Source organism: Artemia sp. Qi Xiang Cuo, chromosome 16 (genome assembly GCF_049724085.1).
Source record: "Artemia sp. Qi Xiang Cuo chromosome 16, ASM4972408v1, whole genome shotgun sequence".
NCBI lineage: Eukaryota > Metazoa > Arthropoda > Branchiopoda > Anostraca > Artemiidae > Artemia > Artemia sp. Qi Xiang Cuo.
In genome coordinates this window covers 61,752,836-61,779,257 of record NC_142809.1, presented here as the reverse complement: position 1 = coordinate 61,779,257, position 26,422 = coordinate 61,752,836, and the positions used below count along the sequence as shown (strand labels likewise).

Sequence of the window (26,422 nt, the reverse complement as noted above, 5' to 3'; positions counted from 1 at the left end):
ACGGATACTAGCTAACAACTGAGAAAGAAAGGAAATCAATTCATTCACTCAAAAACAAAACGAACCAGCAATTAAATAAGTTTGCGAACTATGTCATCTGACTTCTGATTTTAATTAATACATTTCTTACAGACACCCTTTGAGACCTAGGGAGTTGTTCACGTGTTTGATTATATGACTGGGAAAGTGGTTCAAGATATATTTCAGGGATTACTAAAGTATCGGCTTCTCTTTTGAGAAAACTGAAATATGACTCGTTTATTCTTAAATCACCAGAATCCCTGTTCAAAGCTAGACCTAAATGTTGACCTAGTCCAAAACTAAAATTTACTCAGGAATTAAACAGTTTGTGGGAACTAACTGTAAGTAAGGAGCGACCCGGCTCAATGGTAACCAAAACTGTAGAAAATGGAATTTATTACCAATAGATACATCAAAGGAATCAAATTTTAATGCTCATTTCAAATCTATACGTTTCATCACGTTTAGTCCCACCTATCAAAAGTTAAGTGCCTAAGAAAATTTGGCTGATTTTCGACAAAAGGGGGAAAGACACCCTAAAAGTTATAGAACCTTAATGAAAATCCCACCATCATATTCAGCGTATCAGAGAACCCTTCTGCAGAGTTTTCAAGCTCCTATCTACCTAAATGTGGAATTTTGCATTTTTTGCCAGAAGAAAGATCACATATGTGTGATTATTTGTTTGTTTTTTCCCCAGGGGTAATCGTATTGACCCAGCGGTCCTAGACTATCGTGGTAGTGCTCATTCGAACGGAAATCAAAAGTTCTAGCACGCTTTTTAAGTGACCAAAAAATTAAGGGCAACTAGGCCCCCTCCCTCGCTCATTTATTTCCCAAAGTCACCCGATCAAAATTTTGGTATAGCTATTTTATTTAGCATGATAAAAAATATGATAACTATTTCTTTTAGGATGACTTAATATCCCGAAGTCCCTGGGGGTAGGGCTGAAAATTATGAACTTTACCCAATGTTAACATATAGTATTGGTTATTGGAAAGTATACAGACGTCTTCAGGGGAAATTTTTTCTGGTAGTGGGAGGGACTGGGTCGGGGGTTATGGGGCGAGATCTTTCCATGAAGGAAGTTTTCATGGGAAAGGGACATTGCTATGAAGGGCCGCCGGATTTTCAGCATTATATAAGAAATGATCAGAAATTTTATGTTAAAAAAACAAGTTTTTCAAATAAAAGTAAGGAGCAACATCAAAACTTAAAACGACAGAAAAAATTACATATATGATTGGGTTCACACCCTAGTCAATACCTCGCTCTTTAATCCAAAGATTATTTAGTACTTTCATAAGAGCTATTTATTCTAATTAACGGCATTTGTGATTAAGGGGTTATTTTCAAAGAGTTGGAACAAAACTCAAACTTTAGCTTAAAGAGCAAGGTGTTGACTAGGGGGCGAACTCTCTAATATACGTATTTAAAATTAATGAATATAAAAGTTCGTTACATAAGTTAATTCGTAAGTTACGTATGTTTATTACTAATAAAAATTCGTAAAAAAAATTAAACAGGTTTCGAGAAAGCTGTTTAACCAAATAAAAGTAAAATTAATATTCAAATTTTGTTTTAATTATTCATTAACGGTGAGCAAAAATCAAACCGACATTAATTCAAAAACGTTCAAAAATTTAATAAGAAAAACAAGTTTTTTTAACTGAAAGTAAGGAACGGCGTTAAAACTTAAAACGAACAAGAATTATCCCGTATATGAAAGGAGCTGTCCCCTCCACGGAACCTCGCTCTTTACTCTAAAGTTTTTCATTCTTTAAAAAAAAATTGAGTTGTGAGAAAGTCAAACTTAAGCGTAAAGAGTGAGGCGTTGTGGGGGGGATAGCCCCTTTCATATACGGAATAATTTCTGTTCGTTTTAAGTTTTAACGTCGTTCCTTACTTTCAGTTAAAAAAAAGTTTTTTTTTATTTAATCAGAGATAGAGAGGCGTCTTTCTTTCTTATATGTTCTGGTGCACCGATATGATGCATGTTTGGAGTTTAGTGTCTATAGAAAACCCACACATATTGACCGTTACTGAAATTCTTCCTCTAATCATTCTCCTGCTGTGAAAAGAGGAGTTGTCACTTCTCTAGTTGATAGAGCATTGAAAGTATGCTCAACATTTTTCTTGGATTTAGAGCTCAAACACCTTAGAGATATTTTATTTGGGAATGGGTATCCAAATAGTTTAATAAATTCTGTAATTGCAAAACGCATTAAAAGAGTATCAGATAGTTCCACGGAAAACACAAATTAAAAGGAAAATTCAGTTTATCTTGGACTCCCATACGTTAAAAGGGTATCAGACCACATTTAAAAAAAAATCTAAGAAAAAAAACATTTACATTTATTAGAAACCCAGAAAAACTATCAGGTCTCAAATTTATCAAGGTAAAGACCCTATCCCGGTAGGTGAAAACTCCGGTGTCTACAGAATTCATTGTTCGTGTGGTCTTTGGTATATCAGAAGAAGTGATAAGTGACTAACAGATAGATAAACTCAGAACTCTAGTTCAATTAGGAATACACTTAAAAAGCGGGAAAAAACAAAAAATTTTGACTCTGCCCTTGCAGAGCACATTTTTGAAAAAGAAGACCATACTATTTTGTTTAATCAAGCTAGCCCAATTTCGCATGACAAAGGTATTGTTCAGCACTACAGAGAAGCTGTGGAAATTTATAAATACCATCTTCTGAGAAAAAAAACTAATTTGATTAATCAACAGTATTTTCTTCATAATTGTAAAATGAACCGTATTTTACCCAAGTCAATGCGACATTCACTTCACTTAAACACACGTAACGAACGGCAATTTAAAGAACGTATAGGGTTTGGTATTTTGAATCATGTTATTAGAGAATGCAAAAGCAGGCGCTGCCGGTTAAATCAGTATATTTTCAGGCTTGTATGAGAAATATTATGTACGCTCTTTTATGCCAATTTTCATCAAATTAAGGCTATTGCTGAAAAATTCTTTTAAGCATGATTTTAGGATTTCTAGACAAAGACTTTCTGAAAAATTACACCGTTTAAAATTGGAAAAACTCTCTAATAATCCACCTTTTTCCCCAAATACGTATCCTGGTCCTGTTGTGATAAATGTCAGCTCCACGCCCCTTAAAACAGAGCAAAATCAGGTTCTGTTGAAAGGATTGAAATTTTCGATAGCCCCTTTGAAAATACCTGATAGTGAAACGATTGCGAACACAGAGTGGGCATTTCATGAATCTTGCGCTGATATTGGAGAGATTGCTGAGGTTAGATCACAACTTGTTTAAACTTTGTTGGATTCACCTTCTGTTCATAATCCAAATTAAAAAATTTTTAGTAAAAATGCACACTAGGTCTTACACGCACTACATAATGATCATTCCAGGATTATTACCAAAGCCGATAAAGGGAATACTGTTGTTGTCTTAGATTCAGATGATTACAATAGAAAATTCAGAGACATTTTAAGTGATTCTAACAAATATGAACAATTAGCTACCAATCCCAAAGAAAAATTTGTCCAGGAAGTCCGAAGAGATTTCTTATCTAAAAGGAAAAGGGGAAATTACAGATCAATTGTACAAAAGGTTTTACCCATGTGGATTCACGTCCCCTCGCTTTTATAGTGTTCCTAAAGTTCATAAGCCCAGTAATCCACTTCGAACCATTGTTTCTTCTTTTAATTCTCCTACAGAACAACGGAGAAATTCTTATCAGTTGTATTTCGCCAACTAATTCAGGCTCAAAAATCCTGTATTTAAAATTCCGCTGATTTTGCTTCCAAGGTAAAGCAAGTTTAGGTTAAACCAAATACAAAAATTGGCAGTTTTGATGCAGATTCAATGTATACCAATTGTGATCCTCAAGAGGCTGAAATGATTTTGGAGCATAAACTTAATTCTAACCCGTCTATATCAGAAAAATCTACTCTTTCGAATCAGACACTTCTTTCACTTAGAGCACTTTGTAACAGAACTTCTTTTCACTTCCATTATAGAGATATTTTTTATAGAAAGAAATATGGGCTTTCAATGGATGCCCCCTTCTCCAATACAGGCTGATATCTTCATGGATGACCTTGAAGAAAGGGCTATTTTGCAAAGTTTTTGTAAACCTTAATTTTGGGTTCGTTTTAAAGATGATGTTTTTTATTTTTGGGAGCATGGTGACGAGTCTCTGGGTTCTTTTCTTCACTTGCTCAATTCCTGGGATCCAAAACATAAATTTACTCAGGAGTCAGAGATAGAGAGGCGTCTCCCCTTCTTAGATGTTCTGGTGCACCGATATGATACATGTTTGGAGTTTAGTGTCAATAGAAAACCCACAAACAATGACCGTTACTTAAGTTATTCCTCGAATCATTCACTTGCTGTGAAAAGAAGAGTTGTCACTTCTCTAGTTGATATAGCACTGAAAGTTTGTTCGACACAATTCTTGGATTTAGAGCTCAACCACCTTAGAGATATTTTATTTGGGAATGGGTATCCAATTAGTTTAATAAATTCTGTAATTGCAAAACTCATTAAAATATTATCTTACAGTTCCACATAAAACACAAATAAAAGGGAAAATTCTGTTAATCTTGGTCTCCCATACGCTAAAGGGTCTTCAGACCACATTTCAAAAAATCTAAGAAAAAACAAACTTTACACTTATTATAGACCCCGAAAAACTATCAGGTCCGAAATTTATCAAGGTAAAGACCCTATCCGGGTAGGTGAAAACTCCGGTGTCTACACAATTCCTTGTTCGTGTGGTCTTTGGTATATCGGAAGAACTGATCAGCGAATAATTTATAGATTAACTCAGCACTCTAGTTCAGTTAATATTATATTTAAAAAGCGAAAAAAACAGAAAATTTTGACTCTGCCCATGCAGAGCACATTTTTGAAAAACCAGACCATACTATTTTGTTTAATCGAGCTAACCCAATTTCGCATGACCAAGGTATTGTCCAGCACTACAGAGAAGCTGTTGAAATTTATATATACCAGCTTTTAGGTCTAGCTTTGAACAGGGATTCTGAGGATTTAAAAATAAACGAGTCACATTTTCGTTTTCTCAAATGAGAAGCCGATACTTTTGTAATCCCTGAAATACACCTTGCACCACTTTCCCAGTCATATAATCAAACACGTTAAAAGCCCCTTAGGTCTCAAAGGGTGTCTGCAAGAAATGCATTAAATAAAATTCGAAGTCAGATGACATAGTTCTCCAACTTATTTAATTGCTGGTTCGTTTTGTTTGTGAGTGAATGAATTGTTTTCTTTTCTCGCTTAGTTGTCCGCTAGTATCCGTTGATGGCAGTTTATAATTGTTTGGATTTTTTGCAAATCGCGGATATTGGCGAATAACTCGCTTTTATGGCTGTTAGGTATTTGGGTTTAATTCTTTTTATTTTTGGATTTTATTCATCTTTTAAGTTTTTGGCTTTTTCTTTGTTTTTTTTTTTTATTTTCACATTGACTTTCCACGTTTGTTTTTGGTGGTTTTTTTCTTCTTCGGCCCTTTCTTTGTATTCATTATTTCGTTTCGCGCTGAAAAAGAGAGGTGTTTGTCCTCTCGAAATATTCGCTATGTGTGTTTTTTCAGTACTTTCATTTGGCCTATAAAAAAAAACTATTTTTGCTCATTTTTTATTCTTTATGTTCCTAATAATATATTTAAGAACCTCTTATACATATTTATATATTATGTTTTTATAAATAATTACATTTCTCTGGTTTTATTTAATATATTTATACAAAATATATTTTTCAACTTTTATGAAAAAAAAAACTGTTTTATATGAAAAATCTTTACAGGCTATTGATCGGCTCAGTTTTATGAATTAGGTAAGAATCCATTAAAATAGGTTAGAATTTTGAAACATATGCCTAGTGAATAGCCACAATTGGCTCTAATTCACTTTACATAGATTTCATAGGTTACATAGGCTGCATACTTTAACAAGAGAAGAGGAGCGAAATCACTTTAAGTGGGGACACAAACAGATTTATAGTTTTAATTAACTAACTGCTGCCTAACACAATATTTAATATTTATTAAATTAGACCGCATCATTCAGCCATACACTTTTGTTTTAACGACATTTTTCTTTCTTTTTTTGATAATAAAACTTAAAAAACAATATAGAAAATTTTTTCATCCTTCATAGATTAGGAGAATTTTAGAAACTTGGTTTTTTCATGCCTCTCCAAGTAGAACCAAATAGATCATGTCATTTAAAAAAGGCCAGATTTACCTCCAGCTTAGACTTAGTCTAAGATAACTTCTATGCTGCATAACAGATTCAATTGCAAATTGAATCTACATTTATCAATATACCACTAATTTTTTTTAAATTTTATCCTGATTGACGAAAAACGACTCATAAAATCTTACTAAGATTAACTCACCACTGAGCATACCAGTAAAATTACCAATGAGCTAGCTTTCTTTTTACGTTTGAAATATTTTTGTTCCTAACCTATTTCCCATGTTCGCTGGGTACGATAAGTTACTTGTAGGAGCATTGGTAACTTTTACGTCTGAAAATTAACTTGAGGGTTGAACAAGCATTACCGTGCCAGATAACTTTGTTATTCATTTTGAACTTTGTGTATTATAATAAAGAAAAATTAGTGAAGTTGTAACTTGCAAATATTAATTTTTAAAAAAATAAATAATATAAAAGTTTAAAAAACAACAAGAAACACTTAATGCTGGATAGGTATGTCGATTTTTCCCAATGCTAGCAGCAAATTTTTCTTGCAAGATTGCAAGGCGTAACATTTGTGATGTAGCCAGCTTTCCTGGGATGACACAGCATTCGCATGGGATTCTAATTAATAGATAATTCTTCCGGGCCTTTTCTGTTGTAGTTGGCGTTTTCAGGCTGACAATCCTCTTTCTAGCTAATTTATTTAATAAGGAATGCCTCCTCGTAGTAGCATAATATTTGTAGGCATGAATATATAATGAATCGAAAGTAATAGACTTAAGATTGTCTGTGCAAGATTATGACTCTTGCTGATAGACGAGCATCGGCTAATGCTTAAAACCATGTTGTGACCAAGATGGGCCCATTCAACTGTAGGTCTCAGAAACTTCTTGCTGTGCAGTTCTAAGCGGGCTTAAGCGTTTTGTTCTGAGAATATGAGTTGGTACTCGTCAAATTACGCTAGTAACACTAATTTTGCTTTACTATTATGCTAAGAAAAACAATAGAAAAACATTAGATGGCGTTAATAATTTTTTTATCAATATTAGCGCCAGTTTTCACTCCTATCTGTCACCTAATCTCTTGAACAGACCTACTAAATAGGTTCCAATATCCCCCAAATGTTTAAAGTCTTATCGTAGCAAAGGAAAACGAACTCGTTACCTATGCCAAACGACAAAGAAGAGTTCAAAGAACAAATCCTTAAACTCAAAGGAGAGGTCAAAATACTTTTGCAGTTAATTTCTATTTTTAATTCAATCTTGTAATATTGCTTTTAATAGACTCTTTTACTTAAATAAATTTAATCAGATTAAAGGTTATTAAAATGACAATTAAGTCAATTTAATTTCTAAGTACGGGCTAACAGATGTAATAGTCACTCAGATAAAACTTATATGCAGTCATAAGAATAATTAGAAAGGAGTCCAGGCAGAAACATGATGTTTCTTTAGGACAATTTTACGCCCGGGTAAGTAAAAAAAGGGATAGTTGGTATAGAAACCAAAGAAAAACTTCGTATAGTAAAAGAAAACAGTAATAGCTACAGACTACAGAAAGCTTGTAGGTATAATATTCTGGTTAAAATACCTACTGTATTTGGTAAAAATAATTCAGAAGTTCAAATGGTATTGACATGATAGTAAAAATGCTAACCTTATTTATTATTTTATTGTAAAACGAAGACTAGCAGGGTCAATAAAAGATACTAGGGCATATAGGAGTGCTGTAATTGATGTTAAAAGATTAGATGACCATTTAGCAGTGTTTATGTCTAATTTAAAGCTTAAATTTTTGAAAGGTGACTACCTCCCAGGAAGCTATGACGTTGATAAACTCAAAAATGAGAGTTTGAGAAAAGCTTTACGGGAACAGTTGAATAATAAACTGGAGAGTTTAAAATCAGAGATAAGAAAAGAGTTAGACATATGGACAGAACCTTTTGCGAATGGGGGGTGAATTGGGAGAAGGTGTGGAGAAAGATGGCTATGAGGTTAGGAAAAAGTTACTAATTCAAGTTCAAGTTCCATTTATTTCCATAAATAACAATAACAAAAACAATATCCCAAAGGGCTCAATGGCCCGTTATTTGGGAAACGACATAGAATAAAAGACTAATATTAAAACTTGGCATAAACAATACTAAACAATGATTAATTTATAAATCTATAAGGAAAAGAAGTCAACTCAACGACAGTCCACACGAAACAGCTACACTCCTATCACCCAACAATAAAATAACAAAATAAAATTCTCTGCATCATTTAGGATCCAACAAAACAAAACAAACCACCCCCCCTAAAAAAAAACAAAAAAAACATAAAACAACTAAAAATTATTCAATTTTTCCCTTTAATAAGAAACTTTTCTTGTGTGTTTTAAAGGAGCCAAGTGTTTGTGACTGACAAATCACAGCAGGAGCCAAGTTCCTAGCACGTCCCACAGTCACGACCAGACAAAAGTCTGAACGAACCAAGGGAGTATCCGGAATCATCACTTCCTCCCAGTTTCGAACTGTATACAAATTTACTTCTCCAAAGTTAGTTTAAGTAGTCCAGAAAAACAACATTAGAGATCTCCGTGTAAGAATTGATATTCCAACGAATATAGAGATATAACATAAATAATTTTAATCTTAGGGATATCAACAGGAGTGTGTGTAGCCGAATAGAGAAGTTTTATTCTCATGAAGAATATGAACAGGAGCAAATACAGAAGGAAATTTAGACATCCACTCAGACGAACAGTAACATTTGTAAAGGAAAATGGGAGAGAAATATAAAAGACCGAGCATAGAAAAAGGAAATAAACGCTTTACGAATGATTCCAAGTCCGCGGAAAATTTTCAAGCTTATTACTTGAACGTGCCACTAAAACGATAAACTTTCATCCAGAAGAACTCCCAGGAATCACACATATCGATCCGAGGGGCGACTTATGGATCTACTTGGTGTAGGAAGCTCAGTAATGGTGGGGCAGCTCACACCTGTACGGGAAAAAATAAAAAGGTACATCTTTCTTACATTTAAAGCTAGTTAATTTATGTCAAACCAATTGATTATCTTCTCAGTCTTTGCTTGAAGCTTTAGAATAAGGGATGACTCATATGGAGCTGCAGCACCTAGAGTATTGTCATCTACAAATACTACCAGTTCTTCTCGACTATCAGAAAAGGACGCCAACATAGTGTGAGAGTAACATTTGTGACACAATCCACAGCAAACATTGGTAATTGGGGTGTTCAGAAGTCGGTAGAGGTCATTCACATAAATCAGGAAGAGGGTTGGCCCAAGAATGGAACCTTGGGGTACTCCGTATTCAATTGGAAATTCCTCGTCTGTATGTTCCATGTCGATAGATCTGTCAATGAGGTATGATGAGAACCAAGACAATGCTTCCCCACGTACACCATGATGAGAGGGTTTACCAATGAGGATCTTGTATGTAAGGCTGTCAAAAGCTTTGTTTACATCAAGAAAAATGGCTGCAGGAATAAGATTAGAATATAAAGATCGTCGTATAAACTGAAGAAGTTTATTACAAGCATGGTCTGTAGAATATTTTGCGCGAAACCCAAACTGATGTTGATGGGAAAAAAATTTGCTTCAAGAAATGTCACCAGACGTTTGAGCATTGGCCTTTCAAATATCTTAGAGAACACTGACAAAAGAGATATCGGTCTTTAGTTCCCAGGATCCTCACGGTCGCCTCCTTTATAGAGATCTATCACACGCGACAATTTAAGACTTAAAGGAAATACTCTTAGTTGAAATGACCCATTAATCAAATGGTAAAGTGGGGTGATAATCGATGGAAGGATTTGTTTAATTACTTTAGCAGAAATTTTGTCAAAACTTTTTGAAGAATTCTTCAAAGACAAAAAAATATTTGTAATGTCATGCACCGTAACGTCCTCAAGAACCATTGATTTCAAGCATGAGGGGCCTAGGAACTGCTTCCAAGTCTGTGACAACGAGCAGTAGGAAACGCTATTAACAGTTTTTTTTTCCCTATCACTGCAAAGAATTTGTTCATATAACGTCGCATTTGGCCTTTTTCTGTGATAAGTTGATCGTCTACCATAACAGATTTAGGAAGATCTTCTAGTTTTCTGGATGATCAATTAAGTTCCTTAATCACGTCCCACGTCTTCTTTATATTTTTACCGCAATCAACAAATCTCTCTGTAAAATAAACTGTTTTAGCTCTCGAAATAATTGATTTCAGCATATTACTGTACAACTTAAATGCTTCTAATTTAGCATCACTTGGTCTGTTGTTGTACATTTTCCAAAGGTTCTGCTTCCTAATTATTGACTTGAGGACTCCCGATGTTAACCAGGGAGATATGGGTATTGATCTTTTTGATCGAGAATTCTTTAAAGGAAATTTTAGACAATAAGACGTGAATGTTTCCTAGACAGTCTAAAAAAAACTGGCGAAAAATATTGCTATAATTGCGCAAATTTATATTTCCTGGTAATGAAAAGTCCCATGAAGATGTACTCAGATCTTCTTTCAGTCTATCCAGCTCCACTGGTGAGCAACAGAATCTCGGTGTCTCCTGGAGGACTAATGTTTGTGGAGTTCAGAGGATTGGAAACAAGGCTGCAACTGGCAAATGGTCGTAAGTATCAGAAAGCAGTTTTTCGTTATTAATAGAGTGTAGTGCTGAAAAAATATTGTCAATTAATGTTGCGAACTGGTTAGAAATCCTTGTTGGTATGTTTATACAAGGAGCTAATCTATATGAAATTAGTAAAGAAAAAAAAATTATAATATTAAAAAGGGGACCTAATGATTTTAGGAAAACCCTAATTAAACCCCTGCATAAGAAATGTCATAAGAGTACGTGTAGAAATTGTAGAGGCACAAGCCTGGTTTTCGTAAGTGGCAATTTACATAGTGTGATAATACTTTTGAGAGATGCTGCAGAATAAGTCTAAATGGAATAATATAGTGGTTTTAGGAAAGGTAGAAGATGTGTCGACCAAGCCTTCACTCTTAGTTTAATAATTGAGAAGTGCCTGAGACACGAAACACGTTTAGTCTTCACTTTTATAGATTATGAGTAACCGTTTGATTCAGCTAATAGAAGAGAATACGCGAAGGTCTTATCCTTGTATGGTAAACCAGGCAAATGTATCACAGTGATTAGCGCATGTAGGAGATTAACACTAATGCAATTAAGATAGATAATGAGGTTACCAGGTGGTTTTTCATTTAATCAGGAGTTAAGCAGGGTTTGATTGACTCTACCTTATCCAGCACAGAAAAGACAATGGCAGTAACACGAAACTAAATGGTCAAGACTCCTGGAATTTCCTGGACTTAGATTATGCTTATGATTTAAGCATCCTAGATGAAAGTTTGAGCAAAATGAATGAACATTAAGAGGTTTTGCGATCTCATGGCGCTATAATAGGCTTTACAATTAATATTAAGAACAATTGGTCGCTAAGGCTAGGAATAAGTGAAGAAGAAAAGATGAAGCTGGGTAACAAAAAGATCGATCTAGCAGACAGCTTCATTTACCTTGGTAGCATTACTCAGTATTCCTGGTAGTAATTTTTCACAGTGGCATAAAAACTGGAAGAATTGGAAGATAAATCTGCGGGCAAGCCGACTGAGTGTGTTTCAAACACAAGGCTATACAAAAATAGTAGTTCATTCTCGCTTTCTAGCACTATATTGAGAGAATCGTTTAGATGGCAAGGACACGCTGTGCAGATGAAGGATGACAGATTACCAAAGATTTTCCTTTTTAGCCAACCATCTGAGGCTAAATGGAAAGTAGGTCGTCCACGGTAGGGGTTGGAACATTTCGGAAGAATAGATTTAAGGAAAATGGGCAGTTCTGAAGATGGTGTAGAGGGTAGCTTTAAATAAAAAAAAAGGATTAAGGAGCACGTGTAGCTGTGTTAGCCTCAGGTGGCTTGCTGCTGTGGAGAGTAATTAGTAGAAGTAGTGATCAATTTGATTACTCTAATTTTGCAAGAAATAAAATTTGTTGTTTTACAGTCTTACTAATAATAATAATGACACCTAAAAGATCGAATAAAATCAGAAGAAGAAAAGCAAAAACATAGAAGAAATTAGTTTTCTAAAAACCAAAAACATCCGCTAATATTCAGAAATAAATAAAGACCCCAAAAATGTCGTTGCATTTTTTGTCAATCATGACAAAACCCTATGACTTACAAATACCTTTGGGAATATTAATGAGACTATACTGTAATAATGGGGATAGAGACCAAGCAAAGAAAATCTACTTGTGGTCAATTACAACTCATCTCCAAGATCTTTGACGCTAAACATGACAGTTTCATCAAAATTATAAGACGCAAAATTTTTAATAGCGCTCTTTAAAAGGCCTGACATTAGCCTCCATATTGAATCGAAATCAACCCTGTGTTCATTTATATTCCAATCGGGTTTCTTAGTGCTGTTGAAAAAATTAGGTCCAAGTCAATAGACTGGCCAAAATCCCCTACAAGACAAAAAATCTACCGGAAGAAAAAAAAAACGCTTCAAAAGACAAAAAAATCCCATACATAGAAACAAAATTCAAGAAAAAATACAATGCATAAATTGAAAGACAAAAAAGTTGTGTTAAATAAAAACATATAGAATCAAGGAGAGGAGGGTAGAGGTTGATGCAGAAAATGAACCGAACACACGATGAGAAGTATGCAGAAACACTACTTTCACTTTTGCGCTAATATTTTAAAATCCTAACAAGTAGGCCTAATCACTAAAAATTGAGTAAATGATTTCAAACACTCAACCATTACTATATTTGCTTTATATGGCTTTTCGACTGAACTGCAATGTCTCTGTTTTTCATAAGTAGTTTTGTGTGTAGCATGATTTGCGGCTCAATAAGTTGTAAATGATTTAGTTTTTCAACTTAGGTATACGGCCTAAGTTGCCGTATACGAACAGACAGACAAAAGGTAAATTTAACAGACAAAAGAAAAAAAAATTCTGACAGCCCTCAAAAGACTGGAGACAAATGTCTAAGTTGTCAGAAGTAGCCCTGGTGCATCAATTATCAACTTAGAATCACTCTCATCACTTGCCAAAATTATTCAACCACTTATTAAAATATTTCGTTAGCGAAAACTCTTATACAGTTCCTAAAAGACATCTTCCCTTCAACATGTATTTTACATTTAATATATGTATATTTGCACCTTTGTACGAGTCAACAAAATTTATGGAGAGGTCCACCCGCGTAGACCCCCCCCCTCCCCAGAATACGTACATGGTAACATTTGTAGATTATATATTGTTTATCAACAGATCCTAATCTAAAATCTCAGATTCTGCATATTATACTAGTGATACATTTAAAAGTACAGAGCTCAGTCTTAGGATTTACGTTCTACGTCGAAAATTCCGCAGCTGATACCCAGTTGAATTCATCTACCAAACTAGATTTTCAAAAATCAATGTTTTGTGGAAGCAAAAGCTGTTAATTTACCAAAACTGTTGACTAAGCTTCATTTGAAAAGAAAGTCTTTTCAAACAGTTCGTCGTAAGAAACTGTAAGTAAGGAGCGACACGGTTCAATAGTAACCAAAACTTTAAAAAACGGAATTTTGATATCAATAAATATACAAAAAAAATTCTACTATGCGGGTTCCAAATATATAAGATTCATTCAGCTTAGTGTTTTACCCATAAAAGGTTATAAGGCTGAGAAAACTGATTTTCAAAACAGTGGGGGGGGGGGGGTAAAGTAGTCTAAAAAATAAACATTGGTAATGAAAATTACACTATCAGATTCAGCATAATAAAAAACCCTGCTGTTTAGTTTTCAAGCTCCTAGCTACAAAAATGTAGAATTTTGTCATTTTTGTGAGAAGAAAATATCTTGGACGCTTGTTTATTTGACTTTTGTCTCCCGAGGGACGATTGTATTGAGCCAATAATTCTAGAAAGTCGGGAAAAGGCAAATTTGAACGGAAATCAAAAGCTCTAGCATCCTTTTTAAGAACCCAAAAAGATTGGAGGGTAACTAACCCCCCTCCCGTGTCTCCTTTTCCAAAATTATCTGACCACAATTTCGAAATAACCATTTTGTTCAGCATAGTTAAAAGTCCCGCAACAATGACTTTGGAGATAACATGACCCCGCCCCCAGCCCCCTGGAGGTTTTTAAGTTATGAAATTTGCCCATTGTTTAAACATAGTTTGTTATTGGGAAGTATAAAGAATTTTTTTTTGTGGGGTGGGGGGAATTTTTTGCCTTGGGTTGTTTTCCATGGAGATAATTTTCTGTTTGGAGGTACGTTTCCTTGGGTGCAATTTTCACGGGAAGCCTTGCCCTGGTGGACTTTGATTAAATACCCCTATGAAATTATTTTAATTTGTCTTACTTTCTCTTTGTCTACTCAATAATACATCTGGGTATGTTTCGGGGGAAACTTTCAGCATGTTTCAAATTACTTGGAAATAATTTACACGGACGGGAGGATTTCTGGAGCGATCAGAAAAACGATTAGAACTTTTTTTCAAATAAAAGTACGCTATGAATCTTTTTTCAAACTGAATCTCCCGCAAGAAATATTGCGGAGGGGGGGACGAGGGAGAATTAAAGTGAGAATAGATTTTCCTGGAAGGAATTTTACTGAGGTAAGTATTTGACGTTGGAGGAGCTTTCCACGGAGGAGTTTTTTTTGCAAGAAGAGGATGGTCAGATGGAGGGTGAGCCAGATTTATCGGCATTGTTTGAAAACAAATCAAAAATGAAAGAAAAAAATTCTCAAACTGAAAGTATAGAGCAACATCAAGACTTAAGACGAACATAAATTAGTCTGTATATGAAGAGATTGCCCCCTCTCCCAGTGCTGAAAACATTACCTTGAAGGGCTATTACCATTACCATTAACAAGAGAGGCAAACCTTTCATGCAGGGAATAGTTTTATATCAAATTTTGCATGCCAGAAAAGTTATCATTTTCAATTATAACACTTCAAGGTTACAAAAGCAGCCAAATGAAACAAGAGTAATGAATTCGTTTAAGGTGTATGCAAAGATTTTGCTAGGATTAAAAATGAATATTACTTGTAGAGGTTCTTGATATTTATACAAGTTGGTACTATGTTTTAGTACGTGTGGCAATAAGCCTCATGACACACAAAAAGTATAATGCTCAATTAAAAACTAGAAAATTTAAACAGTGACATTCCTACCCCTAGTGAGATTCTCCTCTTTAAAATACAAAAATTACTACTTTTATGTAGAAAAATAAAAGTGCCTAGCTCTATCTCAAAGGTAAATTAAACGGTTAAGAGGCAGATTTAATTAAATAATCTTCTGAAATATAAAAAAAAATCAAATAAAGAAAGTGCCACTATTTAGCAATAAAGCCCTTGTTCTAAGCTCAGAAGAAAGTTTCCAATTTTAAGCTCTCACTCACGTTTCTTTGCTCTTCTTTTCAAATTTTAGTTTTCACGAAAAAGCTTGGTTTTAGGCTTGTGATTATTAGGAAACTCTAACCTTAGAACTTAGATCCTTTTGTGCCTCCAGGGGCACCTAAGGCAACCACGAAAAGTCTCTAGTCATCTCGTAGGTGTGTTGCAGCTAGTACGTCTTCCCATTCGGGTTGTAAAGACACATGAATATTTGATAAGTTTCTTGAGTGTGAACATCTCTGGGTGCTTCTAGGACGGCTTCGTCTTCTTGATCCTTCTCGTTTCCAGAAGAGGATGGAGTTTGGCAAGTGATTTCTGCCCATCCTGATGACAAGCCCAAGATAACGCTACCTACGTTGACGGATAAAGTCTGTTATTAAAGGTAGCTGGACTTGTTGCTTGATGGTGTCATTTCTCATCCTCTGGGTAAAGTTTATATTTAGGATTCTGAAAAGCCTGAAAGTGACTTGTAAGAGTCATTCAGTCATTTGCGTCTCACCAATAAAAGTACCATTGATTGCAATAGAGCATACATTCACTGAACAAGTTAAAGTTATTTACTATAGAAGCTCTTTTGAACGCGGTGGGGTAAGAAAACCAGGCTGATTTTCTTTTTTTATTCCTTTATAAACAATACACACCTAATCAGGAAGAATTTTAAATTTCGTTTTACTTAAAATCACTTCCAATCAGAATATCTAACCATGAACGGTGCTAAGTGCTGATAACTTGGCAACGATGTTAAGATCTGAATAACGCTAAAAATAATGGCAATTAACAATAGTACTTTAGGAGGCCACGAGAACATCACAAAAACATTTAACCCACCCCTCAGTGTAACTGAAAAACTGACTAAACACATTTCGATAGCGAAAAAAACTAGTTGAAAGAGATATATCTTCAAGAGTGGAAAAAAAGCAAAAAACTTAACGTCTAGAACACGGACATGGCCAAGGAGACTATGGCCCTCCACCATCCTAAAAACTTAGTATTTAATTGTAACATTGTCATAGAATTAGATCCTTATAACTCAAATACTGAATAACAATAGGTTACTATTTAATTTTGGTCTGCCAAAGAGAACCAAATTTCTCTGCTATAAAATTGCAAAATCCTCATTTTAAAATGTATATTGGTATAGTTATTGTTATCAAATAAAAAATTTTAAACATTAAATAAGTAAATGATTTTATCTTTATATTATATTGAAGACTTAAATCCATGAAATTTACAGATCCAAATATTTTCATAGCATTAATTAAATAAATATATACATAAATCAATTAAGATCAAAGGAGAGAAAGGCTTTAATAATATACTATTACTTATACTACAACAGCTTTTTGACAAATAGCCCCCCACGCAAAATACCCCCGCGGAAAATATCCCCCCGCGGAAAATACCCCCCCCCAAAAAAAAAAAAATACCCCCTATGGAAAATAAGGCTTTTAAAATTTGGGAGTTTCATTTGATTTTTATTTTTTTAATTTCCATAGGGAGAAGGAATTTTGGTACTTGTGTATTATGCGCCACTCACTCAAGTTTGCGCTGTGTAAAATTCGAAAACACACCACGTTTGTTTTGTCCGTTTCTTCGTTACTTTAGAAATAAACTTGTGCTACAGATTTGCACATTCGGGGGGGGGGCGCGGGAGTAGGTAAGCATAAATGGTCTGCATGCAAAATGTGTTTTGTAAAATTATTCTGCATATTAGATAGATAGAACCCAAAACAAACAGAAATAACAATAAAGAACCTATTCAAACTCAAAATAGCAACAATTAGCATGAGTAGGGCTGATAACCCTCACAACTCCTCAAGACCAGAAAGTAATTTGCACTTTGCTGAAAACAAAATACATTTGAAATGTTTTCACTTTTTTTATTTTTTGGTCTGAAAAAGACAGGGGTATTATCAGCAACACTCCTTTTACTTTTTGCTTGTTTTGAGTTTGACTAGGCTATGTATTATAATTTCTGTGTTAATTTTGGGTTTCATTTATTTTTTTAATGGTGATTTAGGGTAGTTTAACACTTGGAAGATAAGAAAAACAAACTCGTAGAATTTGACAGGACTTTGTCAGTAAAAACTTAAACAATTTTGAATGTGTTGGTTCCCAATGCATACTATATTTTCGAAGGATAGCCAAACCTTCTTAAACATTTTTGTGCCATATGTTTTAGCTTAATATTGATGATTGTTTGCCTAAATTGATTTTCTTCTTTATTTTTTTTTCAATTTGGCACCCAATAATAATTCAAGAATAAATTTTTAATTATGTAATTGTTGTGAGCAGTAATTGTGTTCATATGCAAGTATGTATTTTTTATGGTTTATGTATAGTATGGTCATGTATGTATTTTATTTCCAAATCGACTTGATGTTTTTTTCTGAAAAATGGTATACTTAGGTTATCTAGTCCTGAAAGAACGAGTTACATCAATCCAAACATTGGGATAAGTTGTTTTCTCCTTCCAGCGCTTATGACATACCTTAGGAAGTCATTTTCAAAGAAAAATTACGAGATAAAACCACCAGATAATCTGTTAAATTAAGTTTGACTGCATTAACGTTATTACTATAATCAGTTTCTGATCCAATTTACTTTTATATTACATTAATATAGGTTGACCGAGCAGTTCAACTGAACTTAGAAAGCTGAAAACCTTAAAAATATATTCAACCAAAAACATTACTATTTACGAATGCATTTTTAGTAAAGTAAGCTTGTTCTTTTTTGAATAGTTCGGGAGCACAAATTCACGAATTAATTCAGCGAAAAAGTAACCCACCTCCTCCTCCCCCTTACAACCTTTTAATGTGACTTTTCTAGATGTAGTTGAACTAAGATACATTATTTTTTTGCAAAGTCAATTCATTGATGGCTGTCCTTAAGCTATACAATGGAAACACAAACTTACTATTCTAAAAATTCAGTCCGATACGGCGTTATTTTCAGTTGGATATAGGGCTGAGGTCACTATCAAAATTAAATTGACTCATTCTGTTAACGTTCAAAGTGGATAATTAAATTGACAATATTGCAGACAAATTTAATATAAATAGGAGATCGAATCCAATGCAGACTCACCCTCAGTTTGAGCGTAAACTTAAGCAACTTAAGCAAAGAAAAAAGATTATTGCTGGCTCACATCTTGGTCAAACATTTCCATCCGCATTTTTAAAAGAAAAAAAAATTTAAATGCCATCGTTTCCACTGCAAAACACATTCCGCTGTGTTGAAATTTCAATAATTTTTTAAGAAAAATTTCGCTTTATGAATTTTAGGGATATTGGGCGACACTGAAATAGGGCTTAAGTTTAAGGACTAAAGCTTACGATTGGAGTCCCCTACTAGTTTTCCTATTTTTTCTCATTTCTTAGCTAAACTTTCACCTAAAAAATATATATGTAGTTTATATATATATATATATAGTATAAATACATATATATATATATATATATATATATATATATATATATATATATATATATATATATATATATATATATATATATATATATATATATATATATATATATATATATATATATATATATATATATATATATATATATATATATATATATATATATATATATATATATATATATATATATATATATATATATATATATATATATATATATATATATATATATATATATATATATATATATATATATATATATATATATATATATATATATATATATATATATATATATATATATATATATATATATATATATATATATATATATATATATATATATATATATATATATTCTTGCGCTTTTCGATGTTTATTCTTTTCATTTTTATTTTGTTTTTCTGTATTTTTATATTTCTCATTGTCCATTTCATGCTTGCAACTATTATAAAACCTGGCGAAGACGATCTAAATGAACGAGGTAGATTTAAAAAAAAAATAATTGATAAGATCCCTAAAACTTCCCTAAACACATGAAAATCCTTAAAAAATTACTGTAATAAAAAATGAGAAAACATTCTATACTAACCATTTATGCATGAAAATGTCAACTGAAAACTTTAGCACAACATCTTGCAAATCAAGTAGTCATGTGTGTCGTATTTTTTTCTGGCGTCAAAAATTTCAGATATAAGGGAGATTTTAATCAAACTTCAAATTCACAATAGTGTACCTCTTTCCTACGACCTCTGATAATTTAAGGATTTAACTTCATAGTCAGTTAAAGAAGCTCCAACGAAAAAAGACTTAAATACTTAATTTAATTACTTTAAAAAGTTAGCAAAATTTTCAAACAAAAGTTAAATAGCTAATTTCATTAAATCTAAAATGTCTCTTAAATTTGTTATTTCTCTTCATATTTCAGTTTCAAATATTATTTGTATTATGTTATCCAAACATTTTTGATAGCAACGTAATATATTTTAAAACAAATATTATTACATAAACGTCAAGGGCATATATAAGGTTTTACCAATACTTTACAATATTTAACTGGCATTATTTTGATTCAATTATAATTTTTTTAACCCCCTACCCCTCCTTTTCCCCTAAAGTGAAATCTAGTGAAATCTAGCTAGGTTAGAAACATAAAACTGGTTACGCATTTCTTTCTATCTTTTACCGTTTTCCGATATTTGGGCCTTTAGGAACAAATGAATTAATTAGATACGAAATGTAGAGGTCAGACTAGTTTCAATTGAAGATAGGAATGTATACCAACGATTTATCCAAATTTTGGCTGCGTCTAGGTGGTTGTGGTTAGCACTGGTTTGCCCCCCCCCCCGAACACCTAAAAACATTCGTTCAATCTGCAAAAAAAGGAAAAAATACAAATCAATAAACAAATAAATCGTGCATTGGTAAAATTAAGTTTTTTATACCCCCCCCAACAGCTCTGAATACGGCTCTTATCACAATATGTCACCAATATAATGCCCTATATTAGTGATTAAAGAGCGTAAAGCGAGATTTGATAAATATACTGTAGATATGTTGTTTCGGACCACAGTAAATTTACTGTGGTCCAAAACAATTTCTTATATTTTAAAAAGAAATTACAATCGTTTATAAAATGCAAAACAAATAATTACAAACAATATGTGAATGCATATTAAGATAAATACCAATAATGAAACTAGTCTTTTGCATCCCTGACGGTTCGTTATAACTGTTTTCTGTTTTTGTTTCTCCCTTTACGTACCAACCATTTCTTAAACAGGCACATCAGTTTAAACAAGAAATCTCTCGCGGTCAATCCCAAAAGATACAGAAGAAACACCTCGGGATTTACCACTTTTCTGGCCTTCTTTGTCTAGCAGAGGACCGCAAGGCATACAGGCGGTACATTTAGGTCATTACGAAAAAAGGGGACCCAAGACGATCTTCAAGGAATGACAATATTCAAGTAAAAGCAGTAAATAACTAGATATTCCCCAGGAGGCAAATTCCCTATGATTATGATATTCTTTTAAAAGTCTATGAATAATTCTTTTTTTGGTTTCTGTTTTCAAGGATTTGATTCGATTTTCATCTCTCTTTATAAATTATTGTTTCAGATTTGTTTTATTAAGATCACAGCAGAGTTTGGGAGAGAAGATGGTTTAAATGGAAAAAATAATTTCGTAAGCAACATTGTTTTCCTAAAACAAATCAAAATTATGGAAATAGAATGAAATAGAATGAAATATTACCAGATGAAAAAAGTAAACATAAGACGAAAAGCAAAAAAAAAAACACCAAAAAGAATATTAGATGAAAAATAAATAACGGATGAAAAGATAACGGATGAAAGTCCAAAACTGTTTGGAAAAAAGTGCTCTATGAAGATTTTGTGTTGCAGATAATTATACAGACAATACATTTCTACAGGAGCTTAGGACTACTTACTTGTGGCATGAATCAGGCGTTTCCACCTCGCCCGGCATCGATGATCTTGGAGACCTTCTTGGACCATGTTGAGCAATCTTCTGCCAGCTGCTCTGCAAAAGTAAGCCACTGAGTTGACCATCTGTGTCCGAACTTTCTGAATCCCTCCAGGGGTTCAAGGTCTGATTTGGCCAGGTTCCACCAGTTTTTCCTCTGTCCTCCTTGGCGTCTCTTCCAGGAGCTAATAGGCTCGACTAGAAGTATTTGGCGAGGCAAGTATTCTGGCGGCTTCCGTAAAGCATGGCCCAACCATTTCAAACGGTGTTCTTTAATAGTGAGCGCAACATCTCTCTGAATATTGCACATTCAACGTAGATCCACGCTGGAGATACGGTCACGCAGCTGTATTCTGAGAATTCTTTGCAGACAGGTATGCTCAAACACCTTCAGCGTATTCTCATGCTGTAGTTTTACCGACCATGTTTCGCATCCGTAAAGGAGAACGGTGCGGACTAGTGCCATGTAGATTCGAACTTTCGTTCGGACACTGACTTCGCGGCGATTCCATAAGGGTTTCCGAAGGGAGGCAAAGACTGTCTGCGCTTTCTGTATTCTGTGTTGGATATCAGCGTCGGGGGATCCGTCAATGCATATTTGGGAGCCTAAGTATGTAAAACAGTTGACTTTCTCCAGCTGAACTTGATTGACAGTTAGTGTGAATGGTTCTGTGTCGTGGTTAATAGCCATGAATTTCGATTTTCTCTGTGCTGACTTTCAAGCCGATCAGGTCTGCCCAGGCCAACACGCTGTCAAGCATGTTTTGAGCTTCTACGGGGTCTGACAGGAGGCCAAAATCATCCTCATAATCGAGGTCAGTCAGTGAAAGATTCTGTCCGATCTGAACTACTGGATAGGACGACAGTGCATTTTCAAGCACCCAATCGACGCAATAATTGACCAAAGTCGGAGAGAGGACACATCATTGTTTTACTCCAAACTCAACCAGGAATTCTTCAGTTTCTTCACCATAGGCTCGAACTCGGCTCACTGACGCGTCATAGTATGCCTTCATTGCTAGTTAAGCTAGTTAAGCTCATAGTATGAGCTTAGGACTAACATCAATCTTAATCGAATTTCATTCAAACAAAGCATTATTGGATCACTTAGAATCACTACATACCTATCAGTGGTATTCATATTTTTATCCGTATATTTTTTGCTGGAAAACGGTGCAATATCGGTAATTAATATATCAGTGGTATCTGCTGCTATATATTTTACATTGCCAATTTTATCAATTGTTTTAAAAATAGCTTGTCGATATCAGTAAGAGATAGTATTATATATTTAGGCATATCTTTTGCACTATCTCCGGTTTTAAAAACTTTGACTGAGTCAACTAGTACCGGCAGTATTTACGCCATCTGTAGTCTCCTATTTCTATTACATTTGTTTTCTATTGATTACGGTAAATCTTATGTTGTTGCATCAAAGCAGATTTCTTTAAGTACCTCCCTTTGTGCTGCGATTTGCCTAGCTTCTAGGCTTCCTAGTCACTATCATGTGTTTTCTCTTTTGACAATTGCCATTACTTGTTTTGCCATTTTTCCTCTTGTATAAGCTTTGTCGAATTATTCAGAATTTACTGGTGGTATGTTAATTTTTGTATCCCTGTTGTGTCAATATTATGCTGACTCCAAACTGTTTGTTCTAGGAGTTGTTGCCTTTATTTTACTAAATCTTGTTCTGCCTTATTTGTTTGTGAATTGTCAGAAATTTAAGACTAATATTTATGGCCCATAGGATGAACCTGTCATATAAGGGATAAGGACCTCTACAACGCTGGGTACGCAAAAATTTTGAGAAACAATAAATTAGAGGTTTCAGGTTAAGACTTGGGTTAGTGTGAGACGGTAAAGACTTAGGATAAAAAGTGATCAAAAACTCCTGAAAATAATTGTAAGCTTAATAATGGTAGCAACATTATCCACTCCGGTTGTCCAAAGTCTACGGGATGAAAAGCCATTTGATGAAAAAGCCATTGATGAATTGAAAAAATGTCTACACCAAAATTCGACTGATGTCTACTTCCAAAACTCGACTAATTGTAAAGTCAATCCAAAGAGTGAGTGTGTTTGTTATACAAACTTTAACCAGGCAACAAATGCAACTGTTGCCTGTGGAAAATTGAACGGAAAAATCATTAACAAACAGAAGAAGGTTTGCAAACACAATGTGCAAAATAATGCAAAACTCTTTAATATGGCCGATTTATCGCGAAATTGCAAGGATAAAGAGGGAGCAATTTCCTATGCTTGCTGGGCTAACCCAAAGAGATTATGCCGTTGTAAAAGTGTTTTTCTATGGTCTGTCATAAGAAGAGAAGCAAGCGAAATTTGTAAAAAAGCAAACGGTAAACTTACAGGTTTCTCTGGAAAGTCTGAGAAGAATAGTGCTAAAGTTTTCTTTGAACATCTGAGCAACAAATATCCAATTAGGCAATATATAATAAATCATACGAAATTGAATTTGGATGAAAACTATTCCACATATGTTGACTGGTTGAAAGAAAAAACCAGAACCAGTATATATTCAGCGAAAGAAAACGAGACTATGCCGTTTGTTTGCGAATTCCAAGTAACCGATGATCTGAAGTACTTAAAGCAATCGCCCTTAAAAATATGTAATATTCGTGATATACAGTACCCTTATGATTGAATGGCGAATAGCCAGGGAAGTTGTTCTTTTATAACAGCTTTGCAACATCCCCAATCAAAAGAAGAAGCAGAAAAATATTGTAAAGAGGCGAAAGGGACACTTGCTAGTAAAATTTAAATAGAAGACTTCAAATAAATTTTTCATGCACTGTTAAAAAAAAATATGGAAACATATGTGATACGTCTGAATTCTATATTGGAGATGGAAGGTACATAAATATTATCTGGCCAGAAGACTGCAAAAAACCTTCTCCAAAAGTAAAAAAAGCTCCAAAAGTAAATGAAATGATGGAAACACCGGAAATGATGGAGTCGCTTTTCCTTTGTGAAATATATGTGACAGATAAATTAGATTTTGTAGATACAGATAAATTAAAGCTGTGTCAACTGCATCGAATACAAAAACCTTATAACTGTATTTGAGATTCAAACAGCAAATGCCTTTGCATGACTCTATTACAGGATCCTAAATCAAGAGAAAGAGCAATACAATTTTGTGGAGATTCAAATGGTAAATTATCTACGGGGTCTCCTTATGATATTAAAAGAATGAAACATGGGACAATGCTTGCATACCTTATACTGAAATGATGAATTGAAAATATTCAAAAATGATTAAGTATTCTTGCCTTCCCTATCTTCTTAAATAATTTATTCTTCTTGGAATAAATGATTTCTGACAAGAGATTTCCTCGTTGGGCTTCATACGTGCTAAAATATTGTCCCAGTCTTTGGGATTCCTTCGACGGATCAACAAAGTATTAAACTTTGTATTTATAACCCATTTTTTTTCTTGTTAGTATAACGCAACAAAAATGTGGTAAGCCAATCAAAATTGTTTATTATGTATCTCATTAAAAAATAATGACAATAAAAAAAATGATGACACAAAAAAAGATGAAAAAAAATCTGATGCAACAAAGTTTACCAAATCTGTAACTAATAGTTTCAGTTCGCGGTAACGAATTGTAAGTAAGGAGCGACCCGCCTCAATGGTAGCTGAAACTCTAAAAAACGGAATTTTGATACCAATAGATACATCAAAAGAATCAGATTTTAATGCTGATTTCAAATATATAAGCTTTATCAAGTTTAGTTTTACCCATCGAAAGTTATGCGCCTGAGACAATTTGGCTGATTTTAGAAAAAAGGGGAAAGATCCCCTTAAAAATTATAAATCCTTAATGAAAATCACACCATCATATTCAGTGTATCAAAGAACCCTACTGTAGAGGTTTCAATCATCTATCTAAAAAAAATGCGGAATTTCGCATTTTTTGCCAGAAGAAAGATCACGGATGCGTCTTTTTTTTCCAGGGGTGATTGTATCGACCCAGTGGCCCTAGAATATTGTGAGAGGGCTCATTGGAACGGAAATTAAAAGTTCTAGTGCCCTTTTTTGAAAACAAAAAATGGAGGACAACTATGCCCCCTCCCACACTCATATTTTCCCAAAGTCACCCGATCAAAATTTTGAGATAGCCATTTTGTTCATCACGGTTGAAAGTATGATAACTATGTCCTTTAGAATGACTTAATCACCCGAAATTACTGAGGGTAAGGGCTGAAAGTTACAAACTTTACCCATTGTTAACATCTAGCATTGGTTTTGGGAAGTGTACGGACGTTTTCGGGGGGGGGGGATTTTTTGTGGTAGGTGGGGGAGGGGTTGAGGGTTATATGGGAGGATTTTTCCATGAAGGAAGTTTTCATGGAGGAAGGGACATTGCTATGAAAGGGGTGCCAGATTTCCCAGCATTATTAAAGAAAAAGATCAGAAGTAAAGAGCAGCATCAAAACTTAAAACGAACAGAAAATATTATGTATATGATTGGGTTCACCCCCTAGTCGATATCTCGTTCTTTAAGCCAAATATTTTTCAGTACTTTCATAAGAGCTATTTATTCTAATTAACGGCCTTTGTGATTAAGGGGTCATTTTTAAAGAATTGGAACAAAATTTGAACTTTAGCTTGAAGAGCAAGGTATTGACTAGGGGGTCAATACCTATTATACGCATTAAAAATCTATAGAATATAGAAGTTCGGTACGTAAGTTAATTCATACGATGTTTATATTTTTTACTAATAAAAACATTCGTAAATAAAATTAAACAAGTTTCGAGAAAGCCAGTTAACCGAATCAAAGTAAAATTAATATGCAAATTTTGTTTTAATTATTCATGTGCGATGAGCCATCC

General features: G+C 33.9%; 1 long non-coding RNA gene across 1 annotated transcript in view; it reads left to right on the top strand.

Moving 5' to 3' along the window:
• Positions 1-26,422, top strand: part of LOC148943149 (uncharacterized) — a 389,369-nt gene that overhangs the window by 2,945 nt on the left and 360,002 nt on the right. The window contains exon 2 of the long non-coding RNA XR_016143115.1: positions 10,747-10,851. This is a non-coding gene — a long non-coding RNA (uncharacterized LOC148943149). The remainder of the gene's footprint in view (positions 1-10,746; positions 10,852-26,422) is intronic.